Source organism: Astyanax mexicanus, chromosome 22 (genome assembly GCF_023375975.1).
Source record: "Astyanax mexicanus isolate ESR-SI-001 chromosome 22, AstMex3_surface, whole genome shotgun sequence".
NCBI lineage: Eukaryota > Metazoa > Chordata > Actinopteri > Characiformes > Acestrorhamphidae > Astyanax > Astyanax mexicanus.
Genome location: NC_064429.1, coordinates 5,280,863 through 5,295,000, shown reverse-complemented (window position 1 = coordinate 5,295,000; position 14,138 = coordinate 5,280,863). Strand labels below are relative to the sequence as shown.

Below are 14,138 nucleotides of genomic sequence, written 5' to 3'. Positions count from 1 at the left end.
CACTAAACTATTACTACTACTACCACTGATGTCAGTCTCAGAAAGTCGTTGGAGGAGCCTGTTAGCCATAGATTTGGTGTCTCTGGCACTGTTTAAACTTTAAAGGTCAACCAGTTGTCAAAAGTAATAGGCCACATGGCTACATAGCATAATTGCCACTATTAACCCTTGTGTGGTGTTCGGGTCTGTGGGACCCGTTTTCATTTTTCATCAAATGATACTAAAAAAATATTTTTTCTAACTCAAACTCATTGGCATTGGCTCATTTTTTGTGAAAAAACATATATCAAAACACATTTTCCATAAACACACACTGTACACCCGCCCCCCCCACACACATTTATATTACATACAGTATGTTTGGCCAAGGGCTAATAAACATTGCTTCATTTGTAAATTTGAAACTAAACAAATTTTCTACTCATATCTTGAGTTAAATTCATTTTCTTTTGCATTTTATTAAAAAACGAATAAAAAAAAGAGTAGCACTTTTTGAAAGCAATGTAACATAAGAAAGGTAAAGGGCAAATATTAACCATGTAAGCTGTTTATATTGCTCGCAATTTAGGTGAAGCGAGCATGTGTAAAGAATTTTAATGTAGAATTGCTTCATTTTGCTGAATTAAATACAAGTAACAAAGTAAACAAAAAACAAAAATATGAACACCACACAAGGGTTAAAAAGACAATATATTCCAAACATTGGAAGCTTACTTTAAATAAACGTAAGTATTGTTTTTTTACCTAAATAAACTGTTTTTTAGAAGAGATATGTGCATAAATCCAGGACTATACCTAAGAATTTATCATAATAATAGCTAGATTTAACATAATATTGGTGGCTTGTAATGTTTGTAATAATGCATATATATTTTTGAATATATCAAATGCTTATTTGTGGGACCGTGGCTTTGCTCTGTGTCTATAGGATCCAGCAACTCTCCATTGGGAACCCTCTTGTCCTGTGTGGGCATCCATACATCCTGATTAAGTCAGGATAACATGCACTATAAGGCGCACTTAAAATCCTTACATTTTTCCAAAGCACCTTATGTATGAATTCTACCAGTCAGGTATTAAGGAGCAGTAAAGCCATTCCGCTGAAGTACAGAGTTATACAGGAGTTTTAGTGAAGTTTCTCCAGCACTAAAGCTGGGTGCAGCAGCATTAGCATTAGCATTTGCTGCTAACCACAGCGCTAGCTCTTTCATCGTTCAGAGGTGAGTACATTGGACTGTAGTCTGCTTGTTTACCATGTTAAAACAAGCTACGTTGGACGAACCGCTACGCTAGATGATACCGACCCGGGTTACCAGAACACTCGGGGTTCCTCAATCTAGCAATATCGGGCGGCATTTACGTCATGCTAGTGCTGTGGTTAGCTGCTAATGCTAATGATGCTGCACCTAGCCTTAGTGCTGGAGAAACTACACTGAAACTCACCCTTAGACAAAATATTGGAAATCAAACTTACTTTAAATAAGCGGAAGCGCTTTATTAACGCAAATAAACAGTTTTCAGGAGAGACATCTGTGTAGCTTAACATCCAGCAATCATTTGACTTTGGAATTATTTTAATTATTTTTTTAAAGAATTACAGTTTTGTTCCCCCAGCTTTCTAATTAGAAGGGAAACATGGCGGCAGCCTAGCTCACTTTGATGTAGGCGTCCTTACTAGTGTCACTTAAAATGCGCATTATAATCTGGTGCACTTTATAGTCCTAAAAATGCAGTAACTTTTAAACCGAGAAAAATAGCTACCATGCTACTGAAATGAAGGCGTGCTCCATGCAGTTTTTTACGTACAAAATTGCAACATTGAAAAAAAAAAACCAGGGCAGGAAATAGAAGATTCGGTAACAATTTCTATGAATGTCATCTTTCTTTATTACACACTATAACCATATTCATAACATATTATAATGCATGCATAAGGCATTATAAACATGGCTATAAATATTTATAAAAATACATAACCCATTATAGCCATGTTTATTAAGCATTATGACCTGTGATCATAAAACATTATAAGCTCTGCTTATAATATATATGTTAAAATCAATTATCTCTATCATTAATAATCTAGACCTACAACTAAAGCCTGACACTTTACTTAGAGCGCACAAAGACCTGTTATAATGCATTATAATTGAATATAACTAATATTATATTCAAGACAAGAATTATTTATCAGTGGTTGGAAATATATTTATAGGATTACTGAGGGTGTGTTTATAAGTTGGAAGCTTTTTTTAGTCATGATACAGTCTGCACACTGGACTGAGTTTCTTGGTATTGATGTATAACATGTTATAAACACAGCTATTAATGCATTATAGTCACAGTTTATGATGCATAATAAACATGTCTATGATGAATTATACATTTTTATAAATATGTATAGCCATGTTTTAATGCCTTATGAATGCATTATAACGTGTTATGAGTGTGTTTATAGAGTCTTATAGAGATGACATTCATAGAAAGTGTTACCGAAGATTCAAAGGTAAGAAGTCTGGAACTAATGATTACGATAAAGATGTTGGGTTTTACTCAACAGAAACAGCATCATCCACACAGACAATTATCACATCAAGGAGACAGCTCACTAAAACAAGAGATAACTGATTAAAACGTTGTTTTTTTTTGTTCTTTTTTCAGAGTATTTTCCCCCAAATGCCCCAATTTTGCTAATAATAACTGAAAGCTAGTTGGGTCGTTAGCCAGAGCGGTGCGAGTGTAATCATGCTGGGCTCATTAGCCGCTAATTCATTCTTCTAGATGTCAGCGTTTCTGCAGAAACCCCTCGAACCGATCCGAATAGTTAGCAGTAGGAGGGTCTAAATAGGCATCTGAAAGGGGCTGTGAATGAATTTCTGCTTCTGGAGGAGAGCAGCAGGATGAATGGAGCTAAAAGGCATGTGATTAAAATGCTAAGCGCTAACGGAAACACTAAAATCTGAGCGCTATAAGGGAAAATGGAGAACGGCAATTGTTAGCTCTTAGCTCACGACCTTGCTCTCAGTGTGTGGGTGTGACTTTAAATGTGTGTGTGTGTGTGTGTGTGTGTGTGTCTATATTTATTTTCTCATTAGTCCTGAGTAAACCAGAGTCACATGTTTGCGATGGCGTCTCAGCCTGAACAGGATTACAGCAGTTTGTAAAAGCAAACAGGCGGTTGTGTAACTGCGCAGGCGAGCACAGGCGTGACTGACTGCGCTCTCTATGTGCTGATTAACCTTTAAAAGCAGCTATTTCTGCACCTTAATCCGCTCCTCTCCTTTAATGAGCTGATTGCTCGGATCCGTAGCCGCATTTATTTCCATATGTAAAAACCCTGATCAACCAAAGCTGAATGTACAACCCTACTTCTACACCAGTCATCACTGTGACGCTGTATCAAATCGGAATACATGAAAATATAAACAGACTGCAGTGAATAGCTAATCTCACAGAGCCCTCTTTTATTCACAATATAACTTACAACACATACCAGGTAAAAAAGTGAGAAATCTTACTATTTTACTACACTTACTCTGAGCCCGAGCTTATTGGCCCAGCTTTGTCCAAGAGAAGACGTTGCTGTTCCTAAATTACGTTGCCATATATGTTGAGTTTTAAACTGTGTTCACAGACAGTAATGATTTCTGAAAGTGTTCCTGAGCTCATGCAGTGATTTTCAGTACAGAATCAGTACAGCCTGTTTTTATTGCAGTGAGGCCTGAGGCTAAGTGACGAGGAGTGATGCTGAGTGATGCAGAGTGAAGTGGAGTGATGCAGAGTGATGAGGAGTGATGCAGAGTGATAAGGACTGAAGCAGACTCATGCAGAGTGACGAGGAGTGATGCTGAGTGATGAGGAGTGATGCAAGAGTGAAGTGGAGTGATGCTGAGTGATGCAGAGTGATGAGGAGTGATGCTGAGTGATGCAAGAGTGAAGTGGAGTGATGCTGAGTGATGCAGAGTGATGAGGAGTGATGCTGAGTGATGCAAGAGTGAAGTGGAGTGATGCTGAGTGATGCAGAGTGATGAAGAGTGATGCAGAGTGATGAGGAGTGATGCTGAGTGATGCAAGAGTGAAGTGGAGTGATGCTGAGTGATGCAGAGTGATGAGGAGTGATGCTGAGTGATGCAAGAGTGAAGTGGAGTGATGCTGAGAGACGAGGAGGGATGCAGAGTGATGAGGAGTGATGCTAAGTGATGCAGAGTGATGCAGAATGATGAGGAGTGATGCTAAGTGAGGCAGAGTGAAGTGGAGTGATGCTAAGTGATGCAGAATGAAGTGGAGTGATGCTGAGTGATGAGGAGTGATGCAGAGTGATGAAAAGTGATGATGAGTGATGCAAATCGAAGTATAATGCTGCTAAGTGACGGGGAGTGATGCGAAGTGATGCGAAGTGATGCGAAGTAAAGTAGAGTGATGCAGAATAAAGTGGAGTGATGCAGAGTGATGCAGAATGATAAGACGTGATGAGGAGTGATGCAGAGTAATGCAGAATGATAAGGAGTGATGCTGAGTGATGAGGAGTGATGAGGAGTGATGCTGAGTGATGAAGAGTGATAAGGAGTGATGCTGAGTGATGAGGAGTGATGAGGAGTGATGCTGAGTGATGAGGAGTGATGAGGAGTGATGCTGAGTGATGAGGAGTGATGAAGAGTGATGCTGAGTGATGAAGAGTGATAAGGAGTGATGCTGAGTGATGAGGAGTGATGAGGAGTGATGCTGAGTGAAGCGGAGTGATGAGGAGTGATGAGGAGTGATGCTGAATGATAAGAAGTGATGCAGAGTGATGCTGAGTGAAGCAGAGTGATGCTGAGTGAAGCGGAGTGATGCTGAGTGATGAGTGATGAGGAGTGATGCTGAGTGATGAGCGATGAGGAGTGATGCTGAGTGAAGCGGAGTGATGAGGAGTGATGAGGAGTGATGCTGAGTGAAGCGGAGTGATGAGGAGTGATGAGGAGTGATGCTGAGTGAAGCGGAGTGATGAGGAGTGATGCTGAGTGATGCTGAGTGAAGCGGAGTGATGAGGAGTGATGCTGAGTGATGCTGAGTGAAGCGGAGTGATGAGGAGTGATGCTGAGTGATGAGGAGTGATGCTGAGTGATGAGGAGTGATGCTGAGTGAAGCGGAGTGATGAGGAGTGATGAGGTGTGATGCTGAGTGAAGCGGAGTGATGAGGAGTGATGCTGAGTGAAGCGGAGTGATGAGGAGTGATGAGGTGTGATGCTGAGTGAAGCGGAGTGATGAGGAGTGATGAGGAGTGATGCTGAGTGATAAGGAGTGATGCTGAGTGATGAGGAGTGATGAGGAGTGATGCTGAGTGAAGCGGAGTGATGAGGAGTGATGAGGAGTGATGCTGAGTGAAGCGGAGTGATGAGGAGTCATGAGGAGTGATGCTGAGTGATGAGGAGTGATGCTGAGTGATGAGGAGTGATGAGGAGTGATGCTGGGTGATGAAGAGTGATGAGGAGTGATGCTGAATGATAAGAAGTGAAGCAGAGTGATACTGAGTGAAGCAGAGTGATGCTGGGGGAGATCAGAGGGCTGCTGGCTGTGATCTGTAGATTAATTAATGGAAGTGAAATGTAAAGCGCGGTGGCGGTAGCATCCGTAGCATCAGTAGCGTCTGCAGCAGCGGGGACTGAAGTCAGTCCCGGGTGCAGTGCCAGCGCCGCCTGTTCTCTTTTGTGTGTTTACCGCCGAGCCTTCTGGGAAATTTGGGAGCTGAAAGAGGCAATTAACAGGGAGCGAAGGCGAGCCTCCCCGGGACCAGCCTCCCTCACTCCTCTACACGCTGGAGGTGCCCTCTCTCTCTCTTTACTCTCGCGCCCTCTCTCTCCTTCAACTCTCTCTCTCCCTCTTTACTCTCACGTCCTCTCTCTCTCTCTCTTTCTTTACTCTCAGACCTTCTATCTCTCTATAATCTTGCACTCTTAATTTTCGCACCGCCTCTCTTTCTCTTTGCTCTCACACCTTCTATCTCTCTATACTCTCACACTGTCTCTTTCTCAATTTACTCTCGTGCCCTCTCTCTCTCTCTTTACTCTCACACCATCTCTCTCTCTTCACTCTCACACCATCTCTCTCCCTCTCTTTACTCTCTCCCATAACTTTCTCTTGTGCCTCCTTCTCTCTCTCTCTTTGCTCTCACACCTTCTATCTCTTAATACTCTCACACTGTCTCTCTCTCTCTCTCTTTACTCTCGAGCCCTCTCTCTCCCTTTACTCTCACACTTTACTCTCACACCATCTCTCTGACACCATCTCTCTCTCTCATCCTCTCTTTCTCTCTTTACTCTCACATTAGCTACTCTCTTTATTCTTACACACCCCCTCTTTCCTTCTTCTTTCTTTTATCTTTACTCTTACACTCCCTTTCTTTGACTCTACTTGTTCTCACTATCTTTCTCTTTTTCCATTCTCATTCCTTTTCTTACTCCCACTTCTTCTCTCTCATTTTCTCTTTGCTTTTCCCCTTTCACTCTCTCTTTCATCCATTCCCATCACTTTCTTCATCTTTCCTTTTATCTCTTTCTTTACTTTCTTACCCTCTTTTCTCTCTCTCTTTTTTGATATCTCACCCTTTACTCTCTACCTCTTTCCCTTTATACCTATACATTCTCACTCTATCTTTCCTCTCTCTCTCTACTTTCTGCCCCTCTATTCTCTTTTTACTCTCTCCCCCACTACTCTCTCACTCTCTCTTTTTTTAATCTCTGCCTCTCATTTACAAAACTCTTGATCTCTCCCTATGTCCCTCTTTTGTTTGTCTCTTCTCATCTCTCCATTCTCCTTTACACGCTGGAGTTGCCCTCTCTCTCTTTACTCTCACAACTCTCTTGCCCTCTTTCCCTTTCCTCTCGCGCCTTCCTCTCTCTCTTTATTCTAACAACTCTCTTGATCTCTTTCCCTTTTTTCTTGCACCCTGTTGTCTCTCTCTCTTTTTACTCTCACAAATCTCTTGATCTCTTTCCCTTTTTTCTTGCACCCTCTTGTCTCTCTCTCTCTTTACTCTTGCAACTCTCTTGCTCTTCTTCCCTTTTCTCTCGTGCTCTCATCTCTCTCTCTCTTTTTACTCAACTCTCTTGCTCTCTTTCCCTTTTTCTCTAGTGCCCTCTTCTCTGTCGTTTTACTCTCACAACTCTCTTGCTCTCTTTCCCTTTTTTCTTGCACCCTCTTGTCTCTCTCTCTTTTTACTCTCACAACTATCTTGCTTTCTTTCCATTTTTTCTAGCACCCTCTTGTCTCAATCTCTCTCTTTACTCTCACAACTCTTTTGCTCTCTTTCCCTTTTCTCTCAGCCCTCCTCTCTCTCTTTGTTACTCTCAAAACTCTCTTGATCTTTTTCCCTTTTTTCTTGCACGCTCTTGTCTCTCTCTCTTTACTTTCACCACTCTCTTGCTCTCTTTCCCTTTTTTCTTGCACCCTCTTGTCTCTCTCTCTTTTTACTCTCACAACTATTATGCTCTCTTTCCCTTTTCTCTCGGGCCCTCTTCTCTCTCCTTCTTTACTCTCACAACTCTCTTGCTCTCTTTCCCTTGTCTCTCGTGCCCTCTTCTCTCTCTCCTTCTTTACTCTCACAACTCTCTTGCTCTCTTTCCCTTTTATTTTTCGCCCTCCTCTCTCTCTCTGTCTGTCTGCACTCTCGCGCTGGAGATGGAGAGAGAGAAAAAAAGAGATAAAGGAATAGAGGGATGGTAGAGGGGGACAGATACAGATTAGCTGCAGTAAGTGTGTGGTGGAGCGGGTGAGGGATGAATGCTTTAATTGGCGCATTTGTTTCAATTAGAGTTTTCCCAGCAGTGGAGGGGGTGGGGTGGTAGGGGGCTGGGGGGTGACTGGGGGAGGCTGTAGGGGGTGCTGGCTTACAGAGGGCTGGTGTACGGGGGGGTGGGGGGTTATATGGTCTCCCTGCGAGGGTCCGCTGATTTCATTAACACTCCTGACCTCCTGATTACAGGATCAGCTAAAGCTTAGAGCCCCCCCCATCCGGCCCTCCCCTACCGTCACCACAAGGGGGCGCAACCCAGGATCATTCCTATAAGGGCTCTTAAACAGCCCAACATAACACAAGTGTAATGTTATTTCTGATTGAATAATTAGCTGAATAGTTGTTTTAAGCAAAAAGAGAAGATATTTGATCATATATTGTCTGTGAAATAGATGATCAAAGGAAAGGCAGGAAAACAAACAAACAAACAAACAAGTAAAAAAACAACCTTTACACTTTTATCTGGTTTGTTCCTCTAGAATAGTCAATAATAATAAACATACAGGGGTTGAACAGGAGAGTTGAGGTGCACATTGATTTCTGCCGTGATTTGTTCAGCCGTGGTTTTATGTTTTTTGGATACAATCCGGGTTAGCACCCGAACATCCCTTTCAGACAGCTTCCTCTTACAGCGTCCACAGTTAATCCTGTTGGATGTGGTTGGTCCTTCTTGGTGGTGTGCTGACATTACCCTGGATACCGTGGGTCTTGATGCATCACAAAGACTTGCTGTCTTGGTCACAGATGTTTCAGCAAGACGTGCACCAACAATTTGTCCTCTTTTAAACTCTGGTATGTCCCCCATAATGTTGTGTGCATTAATATATATTTAGAGTAAAACTGTGCTCTTACCCTGCTAATTGAACCTTCACACGCTGCTCTTACTGGTGCAATGTGCAATTAATGAAGATTGGCCACCAGGCTGCTCCAATTTAGCCATGAATCCTCCCACACTAAAATGACAGGTGTTTCAGTTTCATTGTCCAACTCCTGTATGTAGTCTAGTATGAAGATGATCCGTGCAGAGACCCAAGTGAACTCCAGACAAACTCCAGTCCAACTAAAGCTTTAACTTTAATATATTGACTTTGTTCTGTATGTAAAATACATTCAATTTTAAGAAGCATATTTGCAGCTAAAACACTAGGGAGCCTAGTGCATCCCAGATTATATTATCAATATTAACCTTTTAATATAACATTACAGTCATTATGGCTTTTAGTAAAAAAAGTTTTTTGGGGAAGGAGGGAGGTAGTAAACTTGTACCACTGTAATAAATCTTTACCAATGTGTACTTCAACAGTAATTACTTTGTTATTACATGGGTTCCTAATGTGGAACTTACACCACTATTAAAAACTTTTATTATACAGTACTTTTACACTTTTACTTGAATGTATACTACAGTTTAATATTTTTTTACTTTAATATCAGGCAAAGATAACCTGAGTAAAAAAAATAAATTATGATTTTATTTATTAAGGGAAAAAAAAACTAAAACCTCAATCTCAGGTGTACTTGGGTTCTGCAGCAGGACAATGACCCAAAGCACACAAACAAGTATATCTCTGAATGGCTTAAAAAACTAAATGAAGGTTTTGAAAGGGTTTAATCAAAGTCTGATTAAGATTCTGTGGATGATCTTAAACAGGATAGTTTTGCTGGATAAAAATCCTCAAATGTGTCTGAATTAAAACAATTCTGTAAAGAAGAGTGAAACAAAATTCCTCTATAGAGATGTAAAAGACTTGTTGCCAGTTATCAGTAAAGCTTAATTGTACTTGTTGCCATCAAGACTGACTCAACCAAGTTATTGGGTTTATGAGGCAAACACTTTTTCACACAGGGATAGATTTGGATAGGTTTGGATTTTTTTTTTCTTTTAATAATCAGAAAAATATCAGTATTTCAAAAAAAAAAGGAAGCTGCAGAAATCCTCTCACAACCAATTCGGATTGCATTGTAAGGCCTACAATTCAGAAAAAAAAAAGAATTAAAAAAGCGATGGTACTATAAGAAAGGCAACCTGACTCTGATTGGTCTCTGATACTCCACGAGGCAGGGTCTATTCATCTATGAGGTAGGATTGACCTTCTAATACAGTCACAGCTGACTTAAAACTGGCTGAATGTTCTAGAAATGATCGATCACCCAAATAAAGTAACTCCCCATGTTAAAATCTTCACATCAGTGCACAAGCTAGTGCTATCAGTCTGATTACAGTCCGCTGTAGTGAATCAGTGTTACATATACGACACGAGCATTTATGAGCATTTTACACCTTTAATACCGAGCAGACTGAAATCCCCGCTCTCAGCTGAACTCACGAACATGATTTGCTGCATAATTAATCAGAATCAGGCTGATATCAGGGCTGGGGTTGGGGTGTGTGGCTTAGGGGCTTGGAATCATGGGAAAATCACAGCTCTCGCTGGAGTAAATGGCAGAAACACCTCCTCACGCATGCTAATGACTTCTGCCGGAGTTAGATCATGTGTGTGGGTGTGTGTGGGTGTGTGTGTGTGAGAGAGAGAGAGAGAATATAATAATATAACTAATTAACACAGTGTTTGTGTATATGATAGCATGTGTGTGTGTGTGTGTGTGTGGGAGTACAGTGCTGAACTGCTGAATAACTTTTCAGCTGTAATTATTGCCTTTAAGAGCTGAACCTCACACACAGCTCCTGTGGGAACTGAAGATACATTACAGTCCCTCTAAAACACACACACACTACACAATCAAGACCTATGAGCTAGAGTGTAACTAATTCTGAAGACCCCAAAAGATGCACACACCCACACACACAGCTGTCACAATCCACAGCGATGCTACACACTGTCCACACACCCCAACCCGTCTACACTCACTCTGTGCTTCAGTATTACATATATACATTTTTCAGTAGCTATGAATTGTTTAGTACCTACTGTGAGCTTTTAATTAACCACTAAAAACTTTTCAGTATTCACTATGAATTCTTCAGTAACTACTATAAATTCTTCAGTATCTACTATAAACTCTTTTGTAACTACTATGAACTTTTCAGTCTCCACTGTAAGTTGTTCAGTATCCTTTCCAGTAACTACTCATTAATATTTTAGCATCCACTATGAATTATTCACTATCTACAGTGATTTTTTTTCAGTATCTGCTATGGATTGTTCAGTATCTCCTATGAATTCTTCAGTGTCTACCATGAAATGTTTAGTATCTACTATGAATTATTCAGTAACTATAATGAATTTTTCACTATGTACTATGAATTGTTCAGTATCTACTATAAACTCTTTTGTAACTACAATGAACTACTAGAATTTTTTTTTTCCGTATCCACTATAAGTTGTTGAGTATCCACTATGAGTTGTTCAGTATCTACTTTAAACTGTTCAGTATCTAGTATGAATTGTTCAGTATCCACAATGAATTATTCAGTATCTGCTATGTATGGTTTATTATCTATGAATTCTTCAGTAAGTAGTAGGATTTTTCTAAGTATCCACTATGAATGGTTTAGTATCTATATGAATTGTTCAGCATTTGTTGTTAATTATTCAATATCCACATTTAAATGTGTAGTGACCATTATGCGTCTACTACAATATTGTTCAGTATTCAGTCTGAACTGTTTATGAACTGTTCAGAATTTTGTATGACTTGTTCGGTATTTACATTAAAGAGTTATTTAGTATCCACTATGAATTATTCAGTACACAGGAAATTTGGCAGTGTTACATCAACACTGTTAGAGTTAAATTAACACTGAGAGTGTAAAGTTTAACACTAATAAGTGTTGATTTAACACCGCCAAATTTCCTGTGTACACTCAAGAAAAACACTGATTGGGAAGGTGTTTCTACACTTTTAACTGGTACAGTATTTCTCTGATAATGAGTGTATGGATGCTTCGGGGCCGGAGACTCTGGAGATGATTGGTGGAGAGCGAGAGGAGGCTCTGATTGGAGAGTCTTTGGCTTCTTCTTCAGCCGAGTGCGACGCCACTCCAAACTCCACACACTGTCAACAGGCTGCATAATGGAATCACTAATGCAATTCTTTCACTCCTCCAGAGCCACTCCAGACACACACACACACACACACACACACAGAGAACACATTACCACTTACTATCAGCTGTTGAGGGGTGGCTGAATGTAGCCCCCTCAGGACTCTTGAGAAAGTGTGCACTACTATTACTAAAAGCAGCTCTGTCTTTATTTATTTATTTATTTCACTGTGAACTAAGGTGGACTGAGGTAAATGAGGCAACTGAGGTAAACTATTTCTATACTGAGAAGACTTCAGAAATGGGGCTTCAAGATCAGCAACATTTTTAAATATTCTACATTGTAGATTACTACTAAATCTATATCTATAATCTATAAAACTATAAAGAAAAACATATCAAATTATTTAGTAAGAAAAAAAATGTGTTAAACAAACCAGAGTATGGTTTATATTTTAGATTCCCCATAGTATCACCCATTGCTTAGATGACAGCTTTGCACAATTTTTGACTCTTAAATACACACACAAGGTGGGAAAGAGAACAGGTAACACCTGGGGACTACAAATGGACACCAGGGAAGAAACACAGAGGAGCCGGGTCACGTGAGAATGACACGAGAATAGGCAGAAAACAGGCTAAAGATGTGACAAGTGCTGATAAGCCCTAATGCCTGAGTTAGGCATGATTATTATTATTTTTTTTTAATCCTGTGAAGTGGGCGGGGCCAAGATACTGTTTCATTGGCTGGTTTATATATAATCTATTTTGATGGACCACAACAGGTGTGCAATAAAACATTTAGAAAAGGCAACATAAGGTCCATTGTTTTTCATGCAGGATCTGAAAGGGTTAAAGTGCAGTAATATGATTATAGTGATTAGGATAGTGAACGTAAAGGCACTAGGGAGTGTGCAGAGTGTGCACTAGGGAGTGTGCAGAGTGTGCACTAGGGAGTGTGCACTAGGAAGTGTGCAGAGTGTGCACTAGGGAGTGTGCAGTGAGATAAATTAAAAGGCTGGATCTTAATCGTTGGTTCCTCCGTGTAAAGGGGGTTAAAAGGCAGCTGCATGTTTTCCCTGGAGGAAGTTAACAATTGACTTCCCTCGACCTGCTCTTGAACTGAGCAGATGAACACCACGCTTCAGGATTAGCCTCTGTGTTTTCTGCTCCAGACCAGAAGATCATCCACTGCTGAACTTAACATAGCGGATTCAGCATGAAGCAGCATCACTGTGGAACTGAGTAGAGCCAGATTCATTCTGATTGGCTCAGTGCACCATGCATGAAGCAAGAAAGCAGCCAATCTCGCCTCATCATATAGAGCATGGGTGTCCAAACTACGGCCCGCGGGTCATTTGCGGCCCGCGAGGTATTTTAGAAATAGAATGAAAGTTGGGCCGCTGTTAAGCAAGTTTTTATAATGTGAGATTCAAAGTTTGAACGCTAGGTGTCAGAAACGAGCCAAAGAGTCTAAAAGCGGAGAGGGTGCGCATTTCTAGCGCAGAAAAACAGGCCAAAGAGTCTAAAAGCGGAGAGGGTGCGCATTTCTAGCGCAGAAAAACAGGCCAAAGAGTCTAAAAGCGGAGAGAGTGCGCATTTCTAGCGCAGAAAAACGGAGCAAAAGAGTCTAAAAGCGGAGAGAGTGCGCATTTTTAGAGCAGAAAAACAGGCCAAAGAGTCTAAAAGTTGTCATAATTAAGGAGTTTAATATTGAGAGACATCATGAAATTAAACATCAATTTGAAAAATCTTAGTTTACACAATACTGTAAAAGATAAAGATAGTAAGTCAAGTAAAATGGTGTGTAAATGAAAGTAATCAGGAAAAAGGTATTATTTAAAGTGGTATATTTCATTATGTGTTTTATTACAGAGTCTTTGGCCCGAGACTTCAAATATATTTCTCCTTCTGGCCCCCAACAAAAAAAGTTTGGACACCCCTGATAAAGAGTCTGCGGTGATTTGATTGGCGTTTCCCGGCTCCCAGATGGGCTGAGCTGAGGCAGCGTCTCGCGGCAGTGCCTCCTGCAAGTCTGGAAATCAAGACTAAGCTAAATACAACATTAAACATAATGGGCCATTCTGAGCGCGTGCAGCAGACTGGCAGCTGCCACGCCGTCATGAAGCAATCTGGACCGAGCAGGCCCTTCTATTCGTTACACATAAACCTGTTCATTAGCTTTATGTTCAACAAGTTTGATTAATATAAACAAGTTGGTGCCACTTTAAAATAAGACTACCTTTATAAAGGGTTTATAACTGGTTTACAATTAGTTTATTATTGGTTACTAATAAGGTTGTAAGTGCCTTAATAATTATTATGCATTATTAATCAGTTATAACACATACGTAGAAAGGG

At 40.5% G+C, this 14,138-nt stretch overlaps 1 protein-coding gene across 3 annotated transcripts in view; it reads right to left on the bottom strand.

Annotated features, from left to right (window-relative positions):
- The window catches only part of unc5db (unc-5 netrin receptor Db), a 402,981-nt gene that overhangs the window by 106,294 nt on the left and 282,549 nt on the right, over nucleotides 1-14,138 (bottom strand). The window lies entirely within an intron of this gene.